General features: G+C 48.8%; 1 pseudogene across 1 annotated transcript; it reads right to left on the bottom strand.

Moving 5' to 3' along the window:
- Positions 1-350: 350 nt before the first annotated feature.
- LOC311115148 (lysosomal alpha-glucosidase-like) lies at positions 351-27162 on the bottom strand (annotated as a pseudogene). The gene is made up of 21 exons: positions 27052-27162; positions 25872-25961; positions 23505-24065; positions 23154-23299; positions 21473-21638; positions 19283-19385; positions 18615-18734; positions 18406-18524; positions 18161-18292; positions 16404-16514; positions 14353-14466; positions 14155-14239; positions 13357-13474; positions 12863-12996; positions 11149-11301; positions 10684-10832; positions 9921-10062; positions 7149-7247; positions 6261-6425; positions 5537-5683; positions 351-777 (listed from the first exon to the last, which is right to left on the bottom strand). The product of its transcript is annotated as a lysosomal alpha-glucosidase-like (transcript).

Here is a 27162-nt window from a genome sequence, read left to right as displayed (position 1 = left end):
GCATTATTATAGACGTTTATAATCTAAATATTATATAAAATGTCATTTTCATAGATGTTTATACCATAAATCAGCAGTAAACTACTGTCATCACCACCACTATAAAGCTTCACAGAGACTATATCGGTGTCTCAAATGGCAGACTATTCCCTATATACAAGGGCCCTGGTCAAAAGTAGTACACTATATAGGGAATAGGGTGCTATTTCGGACACAGCCTATTTTTGGTACAGTTACAGCAGACAGGGAGGATTACAAATCATTTCTACATTTACATTTACGTCATTTAGCAGACGCTCTTATCCAGAGCGACTTACAGGAGCAATTAGGGTTAAGTGCCTTGCTCAAGGGCACATCGACAGATTTTTCACCTAGTCGGCTCGGGGATTAGAACCAGCGACCTTTCGGTTACTGGCACAACGCTCTTACCCACTAAACTACCTGCCGCCCATTTGTAGACTGTATTTGACTGCAAGAAGCGCCCAAACATATATAATATTTCAAACCTTGCTTATATTTGTATACAATCCCATGTCTATTATGCGTGGGGATACTTGGGAACAACGTCTTTTGACCAGAGCCCTGGTAGTACACTATATAGGGAATAGGGTGCCGTTTAGGTCACATATATAGGGAGTAAAGCAGCGGAGACCGTCAGGGAAGGAAAACCTGAACATTCCCAAGGTCAGAATTCCCATTTCTGGGAAAGACCTGTTAGATCCAACTGATGGTGAAGTTCTGGCTGAGGTTCAGTCCTAGGTCTGTTACGGTCAACACCTAGAGGGAGGGAGACAGTAGGAGAGTGGGAAAGACAGAGCGATGAATGGAGAGAGAGAGAGAGAGAGATACATTAATAACAAAGCACAGATATCATTTTCTCTAAACCAGGGTTACTCAACTACTACTCCTCCTCCTCTCACAAAGGTCCCGGATGGATATTGTCATTTATCAGCCTTGTCGTCGTAGTAACAAACCCCCACCTCACAACCCATGCTACCCTAAACTGTTCACACACACCCCTTGTTGGCGGACATACAAAAATTGGCAAGAAACAAGTATGTGAACCCTTTGGAATTACCTGGATTTCTGCATAAATTGGTCCTAAAATTTGATCTGATCTTCATCTAAGTCACAACAACAGACGAACACAGTGTGCTTAAACTAATAACACACACAAAAAGTATACGTTTTCATGTCTTTATTGAACACACCGTGTAAACATTCGCAGTGTAGGGTGGGAAAAGTATGTGAACCCTTGGATTTAAATAACTGGTTGACCCTCTTTTGGCAGCAATAACCTCAACCAACCGTTTTCTGTAGTTGCGGATCAGACCTGGACAACGGTCAGGAGGAATTCTGGACCATTCCTCTTTACAAAACTGTTTCAGTTCAGCAATATTCTTGGGATGTCTGGTGTGAACCGCTCTCTTGAGGTCATGCCACAGCATCTCAATTGGGTTGAGGTCGGGACTCTGACTGGGCCAGGAGGTCGGGACTCTGACTGGGCCAGGAGGTCAGGAGTCTGACTGGGCCAGGAGGTCAGGACTCTGACTGGGCCAGGAGGTCGGGACTCTGACTGGGCCAGGAGGTCGGGACTCTGACTGGGCCAGGAGGTCGGGACTCTGACTGGGCCAGGAGGTCGGGACTCTGACTGGGCCAGGAGGTCGGGACTCTGACTGGGCCAGGAGGTCAGGACTCTGACCGGGCCAGGAGGTCGGGACTCTGACTGGGCCAGGAGGTCAGGACTCTGACTGGGCCAGGACTCTGACTGGGCCAGGAGGTCGGGACTCTGACCGGGCCAGGAGGTCGGGACTCTGACTGGGCCAGGAGGTCAGGACTCTGACTGGGCCAGGAGGTCAGGACTCTGACTGGGCCAGGAGGTCAGGACTCTGACCGGGCCAGGAGGTCGGGACTCTGACCGGGCCAGGAGGTCGGGACTCTGACTGGGCCAGGAGGTCGGGACTCTGACTGGGCCAGGAGGTCGGGACTCTGACTGGGCCAGGAGGTCGGGACTCTGACCGGGCCAGGAGGTCGGGACTCTGACTGGGCCAGGACTCTGACTGGGCCAGGAGGTCGGGACTCTGACCGGGCCAGGAGGTCAGGACTCTGACTGGGCCAGGAGGTCAGGACTCTGACTGGGCCAGGAGGTCAGGACTCTGACTGGGCCAGGAGGTCAGGACTCTGACCGGGCCAGGAGGTCGGGACTCTGACCGGGCCAGGAGGTCGGGACTCTGACTGGGCCAGGAGGTCGGGACTCTGACTGGGCCAGGAGGTCAGGACTCTGACTGGGCCAGGAGGTCAGGACACTGACTGGGCCAGGAGGTCAGGACTCTGACTGGGCCAGGAGGTCGGGACTCTGACTGGGCCAGGAGGTCGGGACTCTGACTGGGCCAGGAGGTCGGGACTCTGACTGGGCCAGGAGGTCGGGACTCTGACTGGGCCAGGAGGTCGGGACTCTGACTGGGCCAGGAGGTCAGGACTCTGACTGGGCCAGGAGGTCGGGACTCTGACTGGGCCAGGAGGTCGGGACTCTGACTGGGCCAGGAGGTCAGGAGTCTGACTGGGCCAGGAGGTCGGGACTCTGACTGGGCCAGGAGGTCAGGAGTCTGACTGGGCCAGGAGGTCAGGACTCTGACTGGGCCGCTCCAGAAGGCGTATTCTCTTCTATTGAAGCCATTCTGTTGTTGATTTACTTCTGTGTTTTGGGTCGTTGTCCTGTTGCGTCACCCAACTTCTGTTGAGCTTCAGCTGGTGGACAGATAACCTTACATTCTCCTGCAGAATGTCTTCATAAAACGTGGGAATTCATTTTTCCCTCGATGATAGCAAGCTGTCCAGGCCCTGAGGCAGCAAAGCAGCCCCAAACCATGACGCTCCCTCCACCATACTTTACAGTTGGGATGAGGTTTTGATGTTGGTGTGGTGGGCCTTTTTTTCTCCACACATAGTGTTGTGTGTTCCTTCCAAACAACTCAACTTTAGTTTCATCTGTCCACAGAATATTTGGCCAGTAGCGCTGTGGAACATCCAGGTGCTCTTTTGTGAACTTCAGACGTGCAGCAATGTTTTTTGGGGGGGACAGCAGTGGCTTCTTCCGTGGTGTCCTCCCATGAACACCATTCTTGTTTAGTGTTTTACGTATTGTAGACTCGTCAACAGAGATGTTAGCATGTTCCAGAGATTTCTGTAAGTCTTTAGCAGACACTAGGATTCTTCTTAACCTCATTGAGCGTTCTGCGCTGTGCTCTTCCAGTCATCTTTACAGGACGGTCACTCCTAGGGAGAGAAGCAACAGTCCTGAACTTTCTCCATTTTTAGACAATTCGTCTTACCGTGGACTGATGAACATCAAGGCTTTTAGAGATACTTTTGTAACTCTTTCCCTGCTTTACGCAAGTCAACAATTCTTAATCTTAGGTCTTCTGAGATCGATTTTGTTCGAGGCATGGTTCACATCAGACAATGCTTCTTGTGAATAGCAAACTCACATTTTGTGAGTGTTTTTTGTAGGGCAGGGCAGCGCTAACCAACATCTTCAATCTTGTCTCAGTTTAGCTGACACCTGAGTCCAATTAGCTTTTGGAGAAGTCACTAGCCTAGGGGTTCACATACTTTTTCCAACCTACACTGTGAATGTTTAAATTATGTATTCAATATAGACAATAAAAATACAATAATTTGTGTGTTATTAGTTTAAGCACACTGTGTTTGTCTATTGTTGTGACTTAGATGAAGATCAGATTACATTTTATTACCAATTTATGCAGAAATCCAGGTAATTCCAAAGGGTTCACATACTTTTTCTTGCCACTGTATGAACACAAAAAAGTATGTGGATACCCCTTCAAATTAGTGGATTCGGCTATTTCAGCCACACCTGTTGCTGACAGGTGTATAAAATCGAGCACACAGCCATGCAATCTCCATAGACAAACATTGGCAGTAGAATGGCCTAACTGAAGAGCTCAGTGACTTTAACGTGGCACCGTCATAGGATGCCACCTTTCCAACAAGTCAGTTCGTCACATTTCTGCCCTGCTAGAGTTGCCCCGGTCAACTGTAAGTGCTGTTATTATGAAGTGGAAACGTCTAGGAGCAACAACGGCTCAGCTGTGAAGTGGAAACGTCTAGGAGCAACAACGGCTCAGCTGTGAAGTGGAAACGTCTAGGAGCAACAACGGCTCAGCTGTGAAGTGGAAACGTCTAGGAGCAACAACGGCTCAGCTGTGAAGTGGTAGGCCACAGAAGCTCACAGAATGGGACTGGCGAGTACAAATCATCAGTCCTCGGTTGCAACACTGCCTACAGAGTTCCAAACTGCCTCTGGACGCAACGTCAGCACAATAACTGTTCGTCAGGAGCTTCATGAAATAGGTTTCCATTGCAGAGCAGCCGCACACAAGCCTAAGATCACCATGTGCAATGCCAAGAGTCGGCTGGAGTGGTGTAAAGCTCACCCCCATTGGACTCTGGAGCAGTGGAAACGAGTTCTCTGGAGTGATGAATCACGCGTCACCATCTGGCAGTTTGACAGACAAATCTGGGTTTGCCGGATGCCAGGAGAACGCTACCTGCCCCAATGCATAGTGCCAACTGTAAAGTTTGGTGGAGGAGGAATAATGGTCTGGGGCTGTTTTTTATGGTTCAGGCCAGCCCCCTTAGTTCCAGTGAAACTAAATCTTAACGCTATAGCATACAATGACATTCTAGACAATTCTGTGCTTCCAACAGTTTGGGGAAGGCCCTTTCCTGTTTCAGCATGACAATGCCCCCATGCACAAAGCGAGGTCCATACAGAAATGGTTTGTCGAGATCGGTGTGGAAGAACTTGACTGGCCAGTACAGAGCCCTGACCTCAACCCCATCGAACACCTTTGGGATTAATTGGAACGCCGACTGCGAGCCAGGCCTAATCGCCCAACATCAGTGCCCGGCCTCACTAATGCTCTTGTGGCTGAATGGAAGTCTCCGCAGCAATGTTCCAACATCTAGTGGAAATCCTTCCCACGAGAGTGGAGGCTGTTATAGCAGCAAAGGGGGGGGGGGACCAACTCCATATTAATGCCCATGATTTTGGAATGAGATGTTTGACGAGCAGGTGTCCACATACTTTTGGTCATGCAGTGTACATTTTTAAGTCTACACAGTTTGTCATGCCTTTACGTGTGTTCAAATGATACCTGTTGACTTAGCTGGTTAGCCTAACTTACCTACCCATCTATCTATCTAACATGGGCTAGTAGATGATCAAGTGGAGGTTTCTGACAGGTTATAAATAGCTCTCTAAGGTCCGTCAGTGAATGGCATAAGAGGAAAACTGCCCATGTACTACTACATTTACAAATTAAACTGCACCTTGTGCTTTCTACTGTTACAACTCTCAACAGCATTAAATTGAAAGCACGACTAAATTCCTTTATTAAAATGTTTTATTGTGACCCGCGGTCCGTATTGACCCCGTTTTGAGTATGGCTGCTCTAAAACTTAATCTGAACTTTAAAACCTAACCTCTGACCCCTTTAACACCAAGCCTCACCTGATTGGCTCTGTAGGTGAATGCAGCATCCTGGGAGTTGACCGTGACCCTGGTAGGCTCCGCCTTCACGCCATAGAAGGAGGCTGTTTCCACTGTGATGTAGGAAGCCTCCACGTGGTCGTGCAGCACCTCCGATGTCATCGTGTTCTAGAACACAAAAGGAAGAGAAGGGAGAAGAGGTGATGGCTATAGTGTTAGTAGTGGTTGAACCAGCTGATGGCTATAGTGTTAGCAGTGGTTGAACCAGCTGTCATGGCTATAGTGTTAGTAGTGGTTGAAACAGCTGTGATGGCTATAGTATTAGTAGTGGTTGAACCAGCTGTCATGGCTATAGTGTTAGTAGTGGTTGAACCAGCTGTCATGGCTATAGTGTTAGTAGTGGTTGAAACAGCTGTGATGGCTATAGTGTTAGTAGTGGTTGAAACAGCTGTGATGGCTATAGTGTTAGTAGTGGTTGAACCAGCTGTGATGGCTATAGTGTTAGTAGTGGTTGAACCAGCTGTCATGGCTATAGTGTTAGTAGTGGTTGAACCAGCTGTCATGGCTATAGTTTTAGTAGTGGTTGAACCAGCTGTCATGGCTATAGTGTTAGTAGTGGTTGAAACAGCTGTGATGCTATAGTGTTAGTAGTGGTTGAACCATTCTTTGACCACAGTACTCACTGTGTACAGTAGTTTATGTAGTGGTTGTGTTGTATTGTGGTTGTGTAGTGGTTGGAGCGTACCTTGACCACAGTGAACACTATGTGAGCGTACTGGTCGGTTTCGAAGGTGTCGATGCTCTCTCCGTCATCCCAGAACAGCTCTCCTCTGGCTGAGCCGTCTTCAGACAGACTGGACACCAGGTGGAGCGGCTGACCACTGCTCACAAACAGGGTGGTGTTGGGACGCTACAGAGGGAGAGAGACATAGAGAGAGAGAGAGAGAGAGAGAGGGATAGAGAGAGAGAGAGACACAGAGGGATAGAGAGAGAGGGAGAGAGAGAGAGAGAGAGAGAGAGAGAGAGAGAGAGAGAGAGGGATATATATAGAGAGAGACAGAGGGATAGAGAGAGGGAGAGAGAGGGAGAGAGAGAGAGATACAGAGGGATAGAGAGAGAGAGAGAGAGAGAGAGAAGAGAGAGAGAGAGAGAGACAGACAGAGGGATAGAGAGAGAGAGAGACACAGAGGGATAGAGAGAGAGAGAGACACAGAGGGATAGAGAGAGAGGGATAGAGAGACAGAGGGATAGAGAGAGAGAGAGAGAGACAGAGGGATAGAGAGAGACACAGAGGGATAGAGAGAGAGGGATAGAGAAAGAGGGATATATATATAGAGAGAGACAGAGGGATAGAGAGAGAGAGAGACAGAGGGATAGAGAGAGAGGGATCGAGAGAGACAGAGGGATAGAGAGAGAGAGATACAGAGGGATAGAGAGAGAGGGATCGAGAGAGATAGAGGGATAGAGAGAGAGATACATACACTGAAATATGATAGAGATACACAGATAGAGAAACATTTGTTTTTTCGATATCTATGCCTGACCATCTACTGTGTCAGTCTTATTAACCCTCAGTAGATACTAATAATATGGAGCGTCCAGCTATTTGATGATCTACTGTGTGTCTGTTTACCTGTGTAGGTACGACAGCTCCTTCTCTCAGGTGAAGGTTGATGTGATCTAGAGGAGCCTTGAGTCTCAACTCTTCTCCTTTACTACGGATAGAATCACCCTGAGAGAGAGAGAGAGAGACATTCAATATTCAGCATGTGAATTATACACAGCGTGTACAAAACATTAAGAACACCTCCTCTTTCCATGACATAGACTGACCAGGTGAATCCAGGTGAAAGCTATGATCCCTTGTTGATGTCACCTGTTAAATCCACTTCAGTCAGTGTAGATGAAGGGGAGGAGTCAGGTTAAAGAAGGATTTTTAAGCCTTGAGACAATTGAGACATGGATTGTGTATGTGTGCCATTCAGAGGGTGAATGGGCAAGACAAAATATTTAGGTGTCTTTGAACGGGGTATGGTAGTAGGTGCCAGGTGCACCGGTTTGTGTCAAGAACTGCAACGCTGCTGGGTTTTTCACGCTCAACAGTTTCCCGTGTGTATCAAGAATGGTCCACCATCCAAAGGACATCCAGCCAACTTGACACAACTGTGGGATGCATTGGAGTCAACATGGGCCAGCATCCCTGTGGAACGCTTTCAACACCTTGTAGAGTCCATGACCCGACGAATTGAGGCTGTTCTGAGGGCAAAAGGGGGGTGTATCGTCAGATGGGGCCACAGTGTCCCCCGACCCTCCCCATCTCAGCCTCCAGTATCTATGCTGCAATAGTCTATGTGCCGTGGGGCTAGGGTCAGTCTGTTATATCTGGTGAAATTATCCTGTCTTATCTGGTGTCCTGTGTGAATGTAAGTATGCTCCTTCTAATTCTCTCTCTCCATCTCCCATCCCGGAGGACCTGAGCCCTAGGACCATGCCTCAGGACTACCTGGCCTGATGACTCCTGGCTGTCCCCAGTCCACCTGGTCGTGCTGCTGCTCCAGTTTCAACTGTTCTGCCTGCGGCTATGGAACCCTGACCTGTTCACTGGACGTGCTGCCTTGTCCCGGACCTGCTGTTTTCAACTCTCTCTCTCTCTCTCTCTCTACCGCACCTGCTATTTCAACCTCTAAATGCCCGGCTATGAAAAGCCAAGTGACATTTACTCCTGATGTACTGACCTGTTGCAACCTCTACAACCACTGTGATTATTATTTGACCCTGCTGGTGATCTATGAACGTTTGAACATCTTGGAGAAAAATCTGGCCTTAATGGCCATGTACTTATAATCTCCACCGGTCACAGCCAGAAGAGGACTGGCCACCCCTCAGAGCCTGGTTCCTCTCTAGGTTTCTTCCTGGGTTCCTGCCTTTCTAGGGAGTTTTTAGCCACCCTGCTTCTCCATCTGCATTGCTTGCTGTTTGGGGTTTTAGGCTGGGTTTCTGTATAGCACTTTATGACATCTGCTGATGTAAAAAGGGCTTTATAAATAACATTTGATTGATTGATTTGATTGATTGAGTGCAACTCAATATCAGGAAGGTGTTCCTAATGTTTTGTCCACTCAGTGTATATCCCATTCTCCAGCCTGATAAAAAACCTTTGAACTACCATCCCATTCTATTGTGATTACCCAGAATTACTACTAGTTGTGTCCTGTGTGGCCCAGGGGTTCCAGCTGGTTGGAATCCGGCCCACTGCCCTTTGACCCCTCCCTATCATCTGGTACATTTTAGTGATTTATTTAACAGACGCTCTTATCCACTTACAGTTAGCGAGTGCACACATTTTCGTACTGGTCCCCCCGTGGGAATCGAACCCACAACCCTGGCGTTGCAAGCGCCATGCTCTACCAACTGAGCCACACGGGACAATCTTTCCAACACTTTACCATCTAATCAATAAAGCAAAAGTATATATAATTACGAAAGGAGTGAGACTGCCCCCACCCCTTAGAAAATACCTTAATTATTTGTTTTAACTAATAATTACTATAGTTGTATTCTTACCGTATAGTCGTGGTACCAGAGTCCCTGGGCTTAGGGTTATTAAGGGGTATGTATAGTTGGTATGTATAGTTGTATTCTGACCGTATAGTTGTGTACCAGAGTCCCTGGGCTTAGGGTTATTAAGGGGTATGTATAGTTGGTATGTATAGTTGTATTCTTACCGTATAGTTGTGTACCAGAGTCCCTGGGCTTAGGGTTATTAAGGGGTATGTATAGTTGGTATGTATAGTTGTATTCTTACCGTATAGTTGTGTACCAGAGTCCCTGGGCTTAGGGTTATTAAGGGGTATGTATAGTTGGTATGTATAGTTGTATTCTTACCGTATAGTTGTGTACCAGAGTCCCTGGGCTTAGGGTTATTAAGGGGTATGTATAGTTGGTATGTATAGTTGTATTCTTACCGTATAATAATAATAATAATAATAATAATAATAATTAGTCATTTAGCAGACGCTCTTATCCAGAGCGACTTACAGGAGCAATTAGGGTTAAGTGCCTTGCTCAAGGGCACATCGACAGATTTTTCACCTAGTCGGCTCGGGGATTAGAACCAGCGACCTTTCGGTTACTGGCACAACGCTCTTAACCACTAAGCTACCTGCCGCCCATGTGTACCAGAGTCCCTGGGCTTAGGGTTATTAAGGGGTATGTATAGTTGGTATGTATAGTTGTATTCTTACCGTATAGTAGTGGTACCAGAGTCCCTGGGCTTAGGGTTATTAAGGGGTATGTATAGTTGGTATGTATAGTTGTATTCTGACCGTATAGTTGTGTACCAGAGTCCCTGGGCTTAGGGTTATTAAGGGGTATGTATAGTTGGTATGTATAGTTGTATTCTTACCGTATAGTAGTCGTACCAGAGTCCCTGGGGGAAGTAGCCCACTACATAGTCCACACCTGGATCTAATACTGGTGTCACCATCAAACTCTTCCCCCATAGGAACTGTCTGTCTATCCCATACGTTCTCACGTCCTTGGGGAACCTAAAGACATGAACACACATTAGTCAGGAACATACTGAAAGAGCTTTGTGTGTGTGTGTGTGTGTCCGTGTGTCCGTGTGTGTGTGTGTGTGTGTGTGTGTGTGTAGGTTGGTTGGTTCTTTTATCCTTGTGAAGACCTAAAATCCCCAAATTCCCCACAAGGATAGTAAAACAAGGACAATTCTCCCTTGTGGGGACATTTCCCACCTCCCCATGAGGACAAAGGCTATTTTAAGCTTAGGGGTTAGGTTTAGGGTTAGAATTATGGTTAGGTTTAGGGTTAGAATTAGGGTTAGGGGTTTAAGGTTACAATTAGGGTTAGGGGTTAGGTTTAGGGTTACAATTAGGGTTAGGTTTAGAATTAGGGTTAGGTTTAGGGTTAGAATTAGGGTTAGGGGTTTAAGGTTACAATTAGGGTTAGCATTAGGGTCAGGGTTACAATTAGGGTTAGAATTAGGGTCAGGGTTACAATTAGGGTTAGAATTAATGGTCAGGGTTACAATTAGGGTTAGAATTAGGGTTAGGGAAAATAGGATATTGAATGGAAATGACTTTTAGGTCCCCATGAGCATAGAAGAACATAACTTGTGTAGTAATAGTGTGTGTGTGTTTGGTACTCACTCGAACAGCAGAGGGCGAGCGACGGTGTGTCCGTGTGTGTGTGCACGGTGGAACAGTGTGTAAAGCAGAGGGAAGAGAGAGTAGCGTAGCAGGAGAGACTGTTTCATGGCTGAACGGGCCAGAGGGCTGAATGCTGGAGGGTCCTGAGGCTGGGAGGAGACAGAGACGTAGACACAGAGAACATACAGATAGAAAGAGTCATTTTATGACAGTTTGTGTTGGGGCTGCATTGTGTTGGGGCTGCATTGTGTTGGGGCTGCATTGTGTTGGGGCTGCATTGTGTTGGGGCTGCATTGTGTTGGGGCTGCATTGTGTTGGGGCTGCATTGTGTTGGGGCTGCATTGTGTTGGGGCTGCATTGTGTTGGGGCTGCATTGTGTTGGGGCTGCATTGTGTTGGGGCTGCATTGTGTTGGGGCTGCATTGTGTTGGGGCTGCATTGTGTCGGGGCTGCATTGTGGTCTTACCCTCTGGTCGATAGCGTTGTGGTTGCGTGTGAAAGGGTAGAAGGCTCCTAGCTGTGTCCAGCGAACACACAACTCCTCCTCAGTCTGTTCACTGAAGCCACAGATATCAGCCCCCACCAGGGGAACCACCCAGGAGGTTAAAGGTTAACATACCTGGAAGGGGAGGGAGGGAGGGGAGGGAAAGAGAGGGAGGTGAGAGAAGAAGGGAGAGAGAGAGGGAGAAAGAGAGAAGACACAGATATCAGCCCCCACCAGGGGAACACCCAGGAGGTTAAAGGTTAACATACCTGGAAGGGGAGGGAGGGAGAGAGAGAGAGAGAGGGGGAGAGAAGACACAGATATCAGCCCCCACCAGGGGAACACCCAGGAGGTTAAAGGTTAACATACCTGGAAGGGGAGGGAGAGAGAGAGAGAGAGAGATGAGGGGGAGAGAAGACACAGATATCAGCCCCCACCAGGGGAACACCCAGGAGGTTAAAGGTTAACATACCTGGAAGGGGAGGGAGGGAGAGAGAGAGAGAGGGGGAGAGAAGACACAGATATCAGCCCCCACCAGGGGAACACCCAGGAGGTTAAAGGTTAACATACCTGGAAGGGGAGGGAGGGAGAGAGAGAGAGAGGGGGAGAGAGAAGACACAGATATCAGCCCCCACCAGGGGAACACCCAGGAGGTTAAAGGTTAACATACCTGGAAGGGGAGGGAGGGAGAGAGAGAGAGAGGGGGGGGAGAGAAGACACAGATATCAGCCCCCACCAGGGGAACACCCAGGAGGTTAAAGGTTAACATACCTGGAAGGGGAGGGAGGGAGAGAGAGAGAGAGAGGGGGAGAGAAGACACAGATATCAGCCCCCACCAGGGGAACACCCAGGAGGTTAAAGGTTAACATACCTGGAAGGGGAGGGAGGGAGAGAGAGAGAGAGGGGGAGAGAAGACACAGATATCAGCCCCCACCAGGGGAACACCCAGGAGGTTAAAGGTTAACATACCTGGAAGGGGAGGGAGGGAGAGAGAGAGAGAGGGGGAGAGAAGACACAGATATCAGCCCCCACCAGGGGAACACCCAGGAGGTTAACATACCGGGAGGGGAGGGAGGGAGAGAGGGAAAGAGAGGAGGTGAGAGAAGGGAGAGAGAGGGAGAAAGAGAGAACACACAGATATCAGCCCCCACCAGGGAAAACACAGGAGGTTAAAGGTTAACATACCTGGAAGGGGAGGGCAGAGGAGAGAGAGAGAGAGAGAGAGAGAGAGAGAGAGAGAGAGAGAGAGAGAGAGAGAGAGAGAGAGAGACAGAGACAGCGACAGAGACAGAGACAGAGAGGGTCTGATACAAAGTCTAGAGCAGAAAGTAATAGCCTCATCATTAGCTCTTTTGACAATACCATCTATAAAGGGATTCTGCTACAGCCATAAAGAAATGAAAAGTTGTATACATTTTTACAACTTTACTGTCAGTTTTGTCCTAGTTTGGTTGAGTATAAAACCATCAGAATGGAGAATGGTCCTGCACTACTCAGAAAACATATTTACAACTTTTATCACGCAGAAACATCAAATAATGCCAAACCGTCAAAAATAAGAAAAATATCCTGATTATCCTGATAAGATATTTTGGCCATAGCACAGCCCTAGTGTGTATGTGTGTGTGTGTGTGTGTGGGTGTGTGTGTGTGTGTGTGTGCACTGTGTGTGTCTACCTGGCACTGTGTGTGTCTACCTGCTATAGAGGTGTACATGTCCTTCCAGTGACTCCTGTTGTCTCCTAGCCAGTGTCCAGAGTATCGGCCTTGACTTGGGAAGGTGGAGCGAGAGATCACAAACGCTCTCTTCCCTAACATACGCTTCAGGGCACTGGGGAGGAGGGAAATGGTGAGAGGGGGAGGGGGGGGGGAGAAGAAAAATAACATGTATTGGGCCATCAAAGAAAACTCATGTATCCAAGTTAGGTGGTGTGTTTGTGAAGGTGTGAATGTATCCAAGTTAGGTGGTGTGTTTGTGAAGGTGTGAATGTATCCAAGTTAGGTGGTGTGTTTGTGAAGGTGTGAATGTATCCAAGTTAGGTGGTGTGTTTGTAAAAAGGTGTAAATGTATCCAAGTTAGGTGGTGTGTTTGTAAAAAGGTGTAAATGTATCCAAGTTAGGTGGTGTGTTTGTGAAGGTGTGAAGGTGAGTCAGTGAAAGAGTGTGTGTGTGTGTGAGAATGCAGGCTGACCAGGCAGAGGCCTTAGCTTCTAGAAGCCCATACAGGCTGTGCATGTTGTAGTGAGACGAGGTCTTCTGGACAGCAGAGGCACACAGCGTCTTAGCCCTCAACAACCCTCCTAATATACCTAGTGAGAGAGAGGGAGAGAAAGAGATGAGAGAAGTAGAGGGAGAGAGACAGACACAGAGAGAGAGACAGACACAGAGAGAGAGAGTACAGACACAGAGAGAGAGAGTACAGACACAGAGAGAGAGTACAGAAACAGAGAGAGAGAGAGAGAGAGAGAGAGAGAGAGAGAGAGAGAGAGACAGACACAGAGAGAGAGAGAGAGAGAGAGAGACAGACAGACACAGAGAGAGAGACAGACACAGAGAGAGAGAGTACAGACACAGAGAGAGAGAGTACAGACACAGAGAGAGAGAGTACAGACACAGAGAGAGAGTACAGAAACAGAGAGAGAGAGAGAGAGAGAGAGAGAGAGAGAGAGAGAGAGAGAGAGAGAGAGAGACAGACACAGAGAGAGAGAGAGACATACACAGAGAGAGAGAGAGACAGACACAGAGAGAGAGAGAGAGAGAGAGAGAGAGAGAGAGAGAGAGAGAGAGAGAGAGAGACAGACACAGAGAGAGAGAGACAGACACAGAGAGAGAGAGAGACACAGAGAGAGAGACAGACACAGAGAGAGAGAGAGAGAGAGAGAGAGAGACAGACAGACACAGAGAGACAGACACAGAGAGACAGACACAGAGAGACAGACACAGAGAGACAGACAGACAGAGAAACAGAGACGGTGTGTGTGTGTCTCACCAGGTGTGTATGGAGGGTTCTCCAGCTTGTTGTCAGGACAACCAACGGTCGACCCGTCCACGAAGTTAGACGGCTCGTTCATGTCCTAGACAGGAAGTGACAGAGGGGTCAGAGGTCAAAGGCCTTTCACAACATCAGACTCCAGACTGAAACACGAACACACACACGGTTAGATGACAGACACACACTCTTACGTACAATCCAGAGTCCGTCGAAGGGAACTTTGTCGTGGAACCTCTTGAGGTTGTCGTACCACCACTCATGGGTCACATGATCAGAGAAATCAGGAAACGCTGTCAGACCTGGCCACACCTGAGAGCGAGAGAGACAGAGAGAAAGAGAGACATAGAGACAGAGAGAAAGAGAGACAGAGATAGAGAGACAGAGAGAGAGACAGAGCGAAGAGAGCGAGAGAGACAGAGAGCGAGAGACAGAGAGACAGAGAGAGAGAGACAGAGCGAGAGAGCGAGAGAGACAGAGAGCGAGAGACAGAGAGACAGAGAGAGAGAGACAGAGCGAGACAGAGAGAGACAGAGAGAGAGACAGAGGGAGAGACAGAGAGAGACAGAGCGAGAGACAGAGAGAGAGACAGAGCGAGAGACAGAGCGAGAGAGAGAGAGAGAGAGAGAGAGACAGAAAGAGAGAGAGACAGAGAGAGAGAGAGAGAGAGAGAGACAGAGAGAGAGAGAAGAGAGAGAGAGAGAGGAGACGAGAGAGAGACGAGAGAGAGACCAGAGAGAGAGAGAGACTGAGAGAGAGATCAGAGCGAGAGACAGAGCGAGGAGACGAGCGAGAGAGAGAGAGAGAGAGACAGAAAGAGAGAGAGACAGAGAGACAGAGAGAGAGAGAGACAGAGAGAGAGAGAGAGAGAGACAGAGAGAGAGAGAGACAGAGAGACAGAGACAGAGACAGAGAGACAGAGAGAGAGAGAGAGAGAGAGAGAGAGAGAGGAGAGAGAGAGAGAGACAGAGAGAGAGAGAGAGAGACAGAGAGAGAGAGAGAGAGAGAGAGAGAGAGAGAGACAGACACAGAGAGACAGACACAGAGAGAGAGAGAGAGAGACACAGAGAGAGAGACAGACACAGAGAGAGAGAGAGAGAGACAGAAAGAGAGAGAGACAGAGAGACAGAGAGAGAGAGAGACAGAGAGAGAGAGAGACAGAGAGACAGAGACAGAGACAGAGAGACAGAGAGAGAGAGAGAGAGAGAGAGAGAGAGAGAGAGAGACAGAGAGAGAGCCAGAGAGCCAGAGCCAGAGAGAGACAGACAGAGATTGAGACAGAGAGAGACAGAGAGGGCAAGGTAAAAGAGAGCGAGTTTACTTTATTGATCAACAGAAATGTGTCTTCTGCTTTTCCTACAGAAACAAACACACAGGTTTAAGAGTCTGGAGCAAAGGGCAGGCGCCGTAAGCAGTTTTAGAGGTTAATGGTCTTGCTCAAGGGCACAACGGCAGGCAGGATATGACATGTAGCCGGCAGCCCACTCCCTCCAGCTGCTGGTCCATCTCTCTAACCTCTAGGAGTGAGTATGTAGAGGTACCCATCTCTCTAACCTCTAGGAGTGAGTATGTAGAGGTACCCATCTCTCTAACCTCTAGGAGTGAGTATGTAGAGGTACCCATCTCTCTAACCTCTAGGAGTGAGTATGTAGAGGTACCCATCTCTCTAACCTCTAGGAGTGAGTATGTAGAGGTACCCATCTCTCTAACCTCTAGGAGTGAGTATGTAGAGGTACCCACCTCTCTAACCTCTAGGAGTGAGTATGTAGAGGTACCCACCTCTCTAATCTCTAGGAGTGAGTATGTAGATGTACCCATCTCTCTAACCTCTAGGAGTGAGTATGTAGAGGTACCCTCCTCTCTAACCTCTAGGAGTGAGTATGTAGAGGTACCCATCTCTCTAACCTCTAGGAGTGAGTATGTAGAGGTACCCATCTCTCTAACCTCTAGGAGTGAGTATGTAGAGGTACCCATCTCTCTAACCTCTAGGAGTGAGTATGTAGAGGTACCCACCTCTCTAACCTCTAGGAGTGAGTATGTAGAGGTACCCACCTCTCTAACCTCTAGGAGTGAGTATGTAGAGGTACCCATCTCTCTAACCTCTAGGAGTGAGTATGTAGAGGTACCCATCTCTCTAACCTCTAGGAGTGAGTATGTAGAGGTACCGAACAGAAAAACAATGTCCACAGACCCTGGGATTGGAAAAGTTTTGAGCGGTCCCTACCTTCCTGGTGAGTGGGTTTCCTTACCTTCCCGATGAGTGTGCTTCCGTCTGTGTGTTTGATGAAGACTCCTTTCCTCAGACCTTCGTCATACGGCCAGTACCCTCCTTCTGGCTGGACGCTGCTGATACCTGGGTCCTAGAGGGGGGAGGTGAGGGTTACTACAGACCCCTGGGTCCTAGAGGGGGGAGGTGAGGGTTACTACAGACCCCTGGGTCCTAGAGGGGGGAGGTGAGGGTTTCTACAGACCCCTGGGTCCTAGAGGGGGGAGGTGAGGGTTAATACAGACCCCTGGGTCCTAGAGGGGGGAGGTGAGGGTTACTACAGACCCCTGGGTCCTAGAGGGGGGAGGTGAGGGTTACTACAGACCCCTGGGTCCTAGAGGGGGGAGGTGAGGGTTACTACAGACCCCTGGGTCCTAGAGGGGGGAGGTGAGGGTTACTACAGACCCCTGGGTCCTAGAGGGGGGAGGTGAGGGTTACTACAGACCCCTGGGTCCTAGAGGGGGGAGGAGAGGGTTACTACAGACCCCTGGGTCCTAGAGGGGGGAGGTGAGGGTTACTACAGACCCCTGGGTCCTAGAGGGGGGAGGTGAGGGTTAATACAGACCCCTGGGTCCTAGAGGGGGGAGGTGAGGGTTACTACAGACCCCTGGGTCCTAGAGGGGGGAGGTGAGGGTTACTACAGACCCCTGGGTCCTAGAGGGGGGAGGTGAGGGTTACTACAGACCCCTGGGTCCTAGAGGGGGGAGGTGAGGGTTACTACAGACCCCTGGGTCCTAGAGGGGGGAGGTGAGGGTTACTACAGACCCCTGGGTCCTAGAGGGGGGAGGTGAGGGTTACTACAGACCCCTGGGTCCTAGAGGGGGGAGGTGAGGGTTACTACAGACCCCTGGGTCCTAGAGGGGGGAGGTGAGGGTTACTACAGACCCCTGGGTCCTAGAGGGGGGAGGTGAGGGTTACTACAGACCCCTGGGTCCTAGAGGGGGGAGGTGAGGGTTACTACAGACCCCTGGGTCCTAGAGGGGGGAGGTGAGGGTTACTACAGACCCCTGGGTCCTAGAGGGGGGAGGTGAGGGTTACTACAGACCCCTGGGTCCTAGAGGGGGGAGGTGAGGGTTACTACAGACCCCTGGGTCCTAGAGGGGGGAGGTGAGGGTTACTACAGACCCCTGGGTCCTATAGGGGGGAGGTGAGGGTTACTACAGACCCCTGGGTCCTAGAGGGGGGAGGTGAGGGTTACTACAGACCCCTGGGTCCTAGAGGGGGGAGGTGAGGGTTACTACAGACCCCTGGGTCCTAGAGGGGGGAGGTGAGGGTTACTACAGACCCCTGGGTCCTAGAGGGGGGAGGTGAGGGTTACTACAGACCCCTGGGTCCTAGAGGGGGGAGGTGAGGGTTACTACAGACCCCTGGGTCCTAGAGGGGGGAGGTGAGGGTTACTACAGACCCCTGGGTCCTAGAGGGGGGAGGTGAGGGTTACTACAGACCCCTGGGTCCTAGAGGGGGGAGGTGAGGGTTACTACAGACCCCTGGGTCCTAGAGGGGGAGGTGAGGGTTACTACAGACCCCTGGGTCCTAGAGGGGGGAGGTGAGGGTTACTACAGACCCCTGGGTCCTAGAGGGGGGAGGTGAGGGTTACTACAGACCCCTGGGTCCTAGAGGGGGGAGGTGAGGGTTACTACAGACCCCTGGGTCCTAGAGGGGGGAGGTGAGGGTTACTACAGACCCCTGGGTCCTAGAGGGGGGAGGTGAGGGTTACTACAGACACAGCGAGCAGCGTACCAATATCATGACATAACGTTGTCCGTGGCTGTGCAGGTCTTTCACCATGTCAGGCAGGGTCGGGAAGGCCGCGGGGTCAAAGGTGAAGTCTAGACTACGGTCCATGTAGTCTATATCATTCCACTGCACATCCTGGAACACACACACACACACAATGTTATTTCACTGCCTGTCAAGGAAGACAGTCAGTGTTCCATGCAGAAGAGAACGGTGAACACACACCGAGTGAGTCAGCGGGTACGTACCTGGGGTATTCCATAATTCCTCATGTTCTTGACGACGTCCCAGGTGCCATTGCTACCTCCGTAACCCCAGCGACAGAGATGGTAACCCAACGCCCAGTAGACTGGCATGGAGGGGTAACCTGAGAGAGATGAAAGGGGAAAGTCAGACAGTGATGACTTCAAGGACATGAGGGAGGAAGGAGTGCATTGTCGTCTTTCTGTAGACTGACCTACGACCTCCAGATATTGTCCAATCACAGAGGCCGGATCGGGACCCAGAAAGACGTAGAAGTCCAGGATCCCACCAATGGTACGCCAGGTGATGGCAGGGCCCGGCTGGAGGGCCACGTCTGCAGAACCAACATTCACAGAGCATTCATAAACACGACATGAAGATGACATAGCATCACTCAAACATCAATGTAGATTCGAGATACTGAACATAAAGGGGTAGAAATGGAATAGACCAGCGCCTGACCCATAGTGGTCCAAGTACATAGGAGCTCAGGTAAAGGTTGTAATGGTAGAAATGGGACGTGGCCACTGACCCATAGCGGTCCAAGTACATAGGAGCTCAGGTAAAGGTTGTAATGGTAGAAATGGGACGTGGCCACTGACCCATAGTGGTCCAAGTACATAGGAGCTCGGGTAAAGGTCGTAATGGTAGAAATGGGACGTGGCCACTGACCCGTAGTGGTCCAAGTACATAGGAGCTCAGGTAAAGGTTGTAATGGTAGAAATGGGACGTGGCCACTGACCCATAGTGGTCCAAGTACATAGGAGCTCAGGTAAAGGTCGTAATGGTAGAAATGGGACGTGGCCACTGACCCATAGCGGTCCAAGTACATAGGAGCTAGAGTAAAGGTCGTAATGGTAGAAATGGGACGTGGCCACTGACCCATAGCGTTGCTGTTGAGCAGGAAGAATCCGTGTGCTGTCCCCGTCCCTCCTTCCTCCATGGCCAGGTAGAAGGGATGAGCCCCATACAGGTTAGTCAGCTCCTTTTGACACAGGACAGAGAATAGAGCTATTACAGTATACCTAACACACACATATACATATACACACACATATATACATATATATACATATACACACACATATACATACACACACACACATATATACATATATATATACATACACACACACACACATATACACATACACACACATATATACACACACATATACATACATATATACATATACACACACACATACATACATACAGTACCAGTCAAAAGTTTGGACACACCTACTCACTAGTTTTTCTTTATTTTTACTAATTTCTACATTGTAGAATAATAGTGAAGACATCAAAACTATCAAAACACATATTGAATCATGTAGTAACCAAAAAAGTGTTAAACAAATCAAAATATATTTTTGATTCTTCAAAGTAGCCACCCTTTGCCTTGATGACATCTTTGCACACTCTTGACATTCTCTCAACCAGCTTCATGAGGAATGCTTTTCCAACAGTCTTGAAGGAGTTCCCACATATGCTGAGCACTTGTTGGCTGCTTTTCCTTCACTCTGCGGTCCAACTCATCCCAAACCATCTCAATTGGGTTGAGGTCGGGTGATTGTGGAGGCCAGGTCATCTGATGTAGCACTACATCACTCTCCTTGGTCAAATAGCCCTTACACAGCCTGGAGGTGTGTTTTGGGTCATTGTCCTGTTGAAAAACAAATGATAGTCCCACTAAGCGCAAACCAGATGGGATGGTGTATCGCTGCAGAATGCTGTGATAGCCATGCTGGTTAAGTTTGCCTTGAATTCTAAATAAATCACAGACCGTGTCACCAGCAAAGCACCCCCACACCATCACACATCCTCAGCATTTGTGGGAACACCTTCAAGACTGTTGGAAAAGCATTCCAGGTGAAGCTGGTTGAGAGAATGCCAAGAGTTTGAAAAGTTGTTATCAAAGCAAAGGGTGGCTATTTGAAAAATCTAAAATCTAAAATATATTTTGATTTGTTTAACACTTGTTTGGTTACTACATGATTCCATATCTGTTATTTAATAGTTTTGACGTCGTCACTATTATTCTACTATGTAGAAAATAGTACAAATAAAGAAAAACCCTTGAATGAGTAGGTGTTTCCAAACTTTTGACTGGTACTGTATATATATACACATACATATATATACACACTGAGTATACAAAAGATGGACACCTTCCTAATATGGAGTTTTAATAATAATAATAATAATAAGCCATTTAGCAGAGTTTTCCCTCAGAACAGCCTCAATTCGTCGGGGCATGGACTCTACAAGGTGTAGAGGAACGCTGGCCATGTTGACACTAATGCTTCCCACAGTTGTGTCAAGTTGGCTGGATGTCCTTTGGGTGGTGGACCATTCTTGATACACATGGGAAACTGTTGAGCGTGAAAAAACCCAGCAGCGTTGCAGTTCTTGACACAAACCGGTGCGCCTGGTACCTACTACCTACCATACCCTGTCCAAAGGCACTTAAATATTTTGTCTTTCACCTGGTCAGTCTGTGTCATGGAAAGAGGAGGGGTCCTTAATGTTTTGTGTACATAAATACATATATGTGTGTGTGTGTGTGAGTGAGGGAGCGTGAGGTAGAAGGTGGAAGGGATGAGCCCCAGGGGTGTGTCAGCTCCTTCAGATACAGGACAGAGAACCAGGGAATCAATCTGGCCTCATGTTCCCATCATCCAACTGACAAAGTTATCCGTTGTTACAGTCCCCAAGATGTGATGTTGACATTCCAACCCATCAGCATCAGATGCACCCTAATGCTTTAATTACATGATTGTTCAGCCATTCAGATGGGTTAACAAAAGGGATAAAGAACTAAAAAAGTGATAGAGAAGAAAAAGGAGAAACCAACCAACCATAGGTGGTTAGCTTTAGCATGCTAGCATTACCATAGCTTACCATATGTTTAGCATTACCTTAGATTTACCATATGTTTAGCATTAGCCTTCTAGCATCACCTTAGATTTACCATAGGTTTAACATTAGCATGCTAGCATTACCATAACATTTAGCGTAACCATATCATTCCCATGTTCAGCATCAGCATGTTAGTGTTAGCGTCAGTACCGTGGGCGGTACGTCTCTAGCCCACATGGTGAGAGTGTTCCAGTGGACGTCGTGTAGGAAGGAGGAGCGGTGTTCTCCCAGGCCATAGACGTACTGACTGGACAGACTGCTGGACAGCTGGAGGAATTGGTCACAGTAGAACAGAGGCGCTACCGTGGTGTTGAGGCTGGGGGGGGGGGAGGGGGGATATGCACAACATGAAGACAGACCAACACACAGACACAGGAACATAAAACAATTTTTTACAAATATTACATCAAATGAAACCATCCCAATTCACAGATTATTCCAACCAGAATAACAAAGGGAGAGTAGAGACTCTAGAGAGAGGCAAGGGAGAGTAGAGACTATAGAGAGGCAAGGGAGAGTAGAGACTATAGAGAGAGGCAAGGGAGAGTAGAGACTATAGAGAGAGGCAAGGGAGAGTAGAGTCTATAGAGAGGCAAGGGAGAGTTGAGACTATAGAGAGGCAAGGGAGAGTAGAGACTTGAGAGAGAGGGAGAGTAGAGACTATAGAGAGAGGGAGATTAGAGACTATAGAGAAAGGGAGAGTTGAGACTATAGAGAGGCAAGGGAGATTAGAGACTATAGAGAGAGGGAGAGTAGAGACTATAGAGAGAGGCAAGGTAGAGTTGAGACTATAGAGAAAGGGAGAGTGGAGACTATAGAGAGAGGTAAGGGATAGTAGACTATAGAGAGAGGTAAGGGAGAGTGGAGACTATAGAGAAAGGGAGAGTGGAGACTATAGAGAGAGGTAAGGGAGAGTAGAGACTATAGAGAGAGGGAGAGTAGAGCCTATAGAGAAAGGGAGAGTGGAGACTATAGAGAAAGGGAGAGTGGAGACTATAGAGAAAGGAAAGGGAGAGTGGAGACTATAGAGAAAGGAAAGGGAGAGTAGAGACTATAGAGAAAGGGAGAGTGGAGACTATAGAGAAAGGAAAGGGAGAGTGGAGACTATAGAGAAAGGAAAGGGAGAGTAGAGACTATAGAGAAAGGGAGAGTGGAGACTATAGAGAAAGGAAAGGGAGAGTAGAGACTATAGAGAGAGGCAAGGGAGAGTAGAGACTATAGAGAGGCAAGGGAGAGTTCAGACCATAGAGAGAGGTAAGGGAGAGTAGAGACTCTAGAGAGAGGCAAGGGAGAGTAGAGACTATAGAGAGGCAAGGGAGAGTTCAGACCATAGAGAGAGGTAAGGGAGAATAGAGACTATATAGAAAGGAAAGGGAGAATAGAGACTATAGAGAGAGGAAAGGGAGAATAGAGACTATAGAGAGAGGAAAGGGAGAATAGAGACTATAGAGAGAGGCAAGGGAGAGTAGAGACTATAGAGAGAGGCAAGGGAGAGTAGAGACTATAGAGAGAGGGAAGGGAGAATAGAGACTATAGAGAGAGGCAAGGGAGAGTAGAGACTATAGAGAGAGGCAAGGGAGAGTAGAGACTATAGAGAGGCAAGGGAGAGTAGCGACTATAGAGAGAGGGAAGGGAGAATAGAGACTATAGAGAGGCAAGGGAGAGTAGAGACTATAGAGAGGCAAGGGAGAGTAGCGACTATAGAGAGGCAAGGGAGAGTAGAGACTATAGACAAAGGCAAAGTAGAGACTATAGAGAGGTAAGGGAGAATAGAGACTATAGAGAGAGGCAAGGGAGAGTAGAGACTATAGAGATAGTCACTCATGCGTACAGCACAGCTCCTGAGGAAGTTCTCTTAACGATGATGCCAAACGGCTCATTGGACAGCTCCACAGAGTAGGCGGGACTAGAAGCCTTCTCTGTGGCATTGGGCACGGTGATTGGCACCTCGAACCGCGACTCAGACGGGTCGGTGATCTAAGCGTAACAAAAGAGAGATGAATGATATGACGGCCTACGACCCCAGAGATATGACACAGGGAGTGAATGCATGTATTCACGTGTGTGCGCGCGCTTCTGCCTGTGTGTGTGCATTAATGTATGTGTGTGTATACAGTACATTCACGTCCGTCTGTATGAATGAATGCATGTATTCACGTGTGTGTCCTCTGTGCTTCCTCACCCTGACTCGGAGCCTGTGGTCCGTCTCATAGAGGACCTCCAGCTGTAGAGTCAGAATATCTTCAGGGTAGTAGGTCTTCACTGCCTTCACCAGAGTTCCTGTCTGGCCCAACTCTGTGCTGTTAACGGACACCAGGGAGTAGGAGGGGAACCCAGGGGGGTAGAAACACCAGGGGACACCATTCCTCCCCGGGGCGGTGGAGGAGGAGGAAGAGGAGGCTGGGATGAAGCAACAGTTCCTCGCCTCACACAACTCCCTGGTCACCACCACCCCTCTCTCTGGGTAGCAGTCAAACCTCCAGGCCTCTGGGACCACTCCACAAGCCTGGGGCTCTGGTAGGGCTCCACCCCCATCACCCCCACCTTTCCCTGGGGAGACCCTGGGCGGCGGGGCCCTGTGGGGGACGTTGTTGGATGGGGCGTGGAGCCAGAAGATGGTCCCCAGAAGCCAGACGCCACAGATCAGGAGCAGCAGGGAGCCCAGGGAGATAAGTGCCGTGGTGGCAGAACATGAGGGCCTCCGAGGCAGCAGGGGGCGCTCTGTCTCCTCTGGGTCCTTCACCTGAAATCATAACTACAGTTACAGTTTGACTGCAATACTACACAGTACAGTACTAGACAGTACAATGCACTTGGTGTAGCCTGGGTAAGTAAGTAAGCCTTGCACGAGCCTTGGCTTGTGCTAGTCGGAACGGCTCTGCAGCGTGAGGCAGCTTGATGTACCAGTACACCCCCTGGACAGGACGCTAGTCTATCACCTGTTTCTGTAGGGTGAGGCAGCTTGATGTACCAGTACACCCCCTGGACAGGACGCTAGTTTATCTCCTGTTTCTGTAGGGTGAGGCAGCTTGATGTACCAGTACACCCCCTGGACAGGACGCTAGTCTATCACCTGTTTCTGTAGGGTGAGGCAGCTTGATGTACCAGTACACCCCCTGGACAGGACGCTAGTTTATCTCCTGTTTCTGTAGGGTGAGGCAGCTTGATGTACCAGTACACCCCCTGGACAGGACGCTAGTCTATCACCTGTTTCTGTAGGGTGAGGCAGCTTGATGTACCAGTACACCCCCTGGACAGGACGCTAGTTTATCTCCTGTTTCTGTAGGGTGAGGCAGCTTGATGTACCAGTACACCCCCTGGACAGGACGCTAGTTTATCTCCTGTTTCTGTAGGGTGAGGCAGCTTGATGTACCAGTACACCCCCTGGACAGGACGCTAGTCTATCTCCTGTTTCTGTAGGGTGAGGCAGCTTGATGTACCAGTACACCCCCTGGACAGGACGCTAGTCTATCTCCTGTTTCTGTAGGGTGAGGCAGCTTGATGTACCAGTACACCCCCTGGACAGGACGCTAGTCTATCTCCTGTTTCTGTAGTGAGGCAGCTTGATGTACAACTACACCCCCTGGACAGGACGCTAGTCTATCTCCTGTTTCTGTAGGGTGAGGCAGCTTGATGTACCAGTACACCCCCTGGACAGGACGCTAGTCTATCTCCTGTTTCTGTAGGGTGAGGCAGCTTGATGTACCAGTACACCCCCTGGACAGGACGCTAGTTTATCTCCTGTTTCTGTAGGGTGAGGCAGCTTGATGTACCAATACACCCCGTGGACAGGACGCTAGTCTATCTCCTGTTTCTGTAGGGTGAGGCAGCTTGATGTACCAGTACACCCCGTGGACAGGACGCTAGTCTATCTCCTGTTTCTGTAGGGTGAGGCAGCTTGATGTACCAGTACACCCCCTGGACAGGACGCTAGTCTATCTCCTGTTTCTGTAGGGTGAGGCAGCTTGATGTACCAGTACACCCCCTGGACAGGACGCTAGTTTATCTCCTGTTTCTGTAGGGTGAGGCAGCTTGATGTACCAGTACACCCCGTGGACAGGACGCTAGTCTATCTCCTGTTTCTGTAGGGTGAGGCAGCTTGATGTACCAGTACACCCCGTGGACAGGACGCTAGTCTATCTCCTGTTTCTGCAGCGTTAGGCAGCTTGATGTACCAGTACACCCCCTGGACAGGACGCTACTTTATCTCCTGTTTCTGTAGGGTGAGGCAGCTTGATGTACCAGTACACCCCCTGGACAGGACGCTAGTCTGTTTCTGCTCTTTTGTAAAAATCCTTCTGACTTACTGCCACCCCAATGTTTAGGCTCTGACTTACTGCCACCCCAATGTTTAGGCATGACAATCCCATAAGGAGTTGGTGACAGAGCAGAAACACAGACTGGCACTCAAGCTACTCCGGTAATGAGTCAATGTGCACGGGGTACAAAGCAGTTGAGGTAATATGTACATATAGCTAGGGGTAAATGTGACAATACACTACATTGCTATAGACGACAGAATCCCACAAGAGTGTTAGGTAGTTCTCACCTCCACCATGTCCTGTGCAGGAGGCTCCTCTGAAGCAGCAGCGTTGGAGAACTGGACTTCCTCTGGACTCAGTCTCTTATAAGACACCATCTACACGGAGACCAGATCAAAGTAAAAAGTGTGAGGAAACTACAGACACCCATCACAGGCATACGTTGCTTGCTTGCATACGTTGCTTGCTTGCATACGTTGCTTGCTTGCATACGTTGCTTGCCCATGGAGCTGTGAGGGGAACGGCACCTCCGTACCTTCAGGCTCTGATCAGTCCCTACACCCAAACGAGGGCACTTGAAACCCCACCTCTTTAAGGAATACCTGGGATAGGATAAAGTAATCCTTCTACCCCCCCTTACCTCACCCCCCCCCCCCAAAAAAAAACATATTGTAAAGTGGTTATCCCACTGGCTATAAGGTGAATGCACCAATTTGTAAGTCGCTCTGGATAAGAGCGTCTGCTAAATGACGTAAATATGAAATCCAGTGTTTGGTTTCCAGATATTGCAAGGACTTGTGTACACAAGTCTCTACCAAGCCGACTAGCTAGTAGATTCGACTGTATCTTTATAGCTAGATAAGATTGCATTCATAGCTGCATAATTGGACAGTGGGTCTTTGGCTGAATAGCCTTGCTAGACTTCGAACCCGTAGATAGCTAGCACAACCGTTGGTGTAAATGCCAAAGGTTAACTTGGCTTGCCATCTCGGCTGGGGGTAGCGGAGTTTACTCAACTCCACGATATCGTTTTACAGGGATCTAAACTCAAACTAGGCTGGGGAGGTAACGTTACCTAGACAACTAGCTAGTGGTAGCCCTCTAATTTAGCTAACTTGCCGTTTACCAAATTATCCACAATAAATGTGTAACAGTTATTGATTTAACGTAATCTGCCACATATCACATGATGTCCCCTGTAGCTCAGTTGGTAGAGCATGGCGCTTGCAACGCCAGGGTTGTGGGTTCGTTTCCCACGGGGGGCCAGTATGAAAATTAATGCACTCACTAACTGTAAGTCGCTCTGGATAAGAGCGTCTGCTAAATGACTAAAATGTAAATGGAGAAGCTAGGACAAGGAATTGTGTGGACAGTAACGTTAGCTAGCCAACATTAGCTTGCTTGTTTTCTAGTTTGAATTATTTGGAGAATAAAGTAAGCACAAACTACACCACGAAAGTTGCTTACCTCGACTTGGAAGAGAGGGGTTTTCACAAATAATAAAACACGTTCCCACTATCTAGGTTTTTAAAATTGGACTAACATGTCGTCGTCTCTCCTTCCCTAAACAAGTTGTTG

The sequence above is a fragment of the Coregonus lavaretus genome (assembly GCF_964263955.1).
Source record: "Coregonus lavaretus genome assembly, contig: HAP1_SCAFFOLD_200, whole genome shotgun sequence".
Lineage (NCBI taxonomy): Eukaryota > Metazoa > Chordata > Actinopteri > Salmoniformes > Salmonidae > Coregonus > Coregonus lavaretus.
The sequence above is the reverse complement of the archived record's forward strand: the minus strand, read 5'-3'. Positions and strand labels throughout refer to the sequence as shown.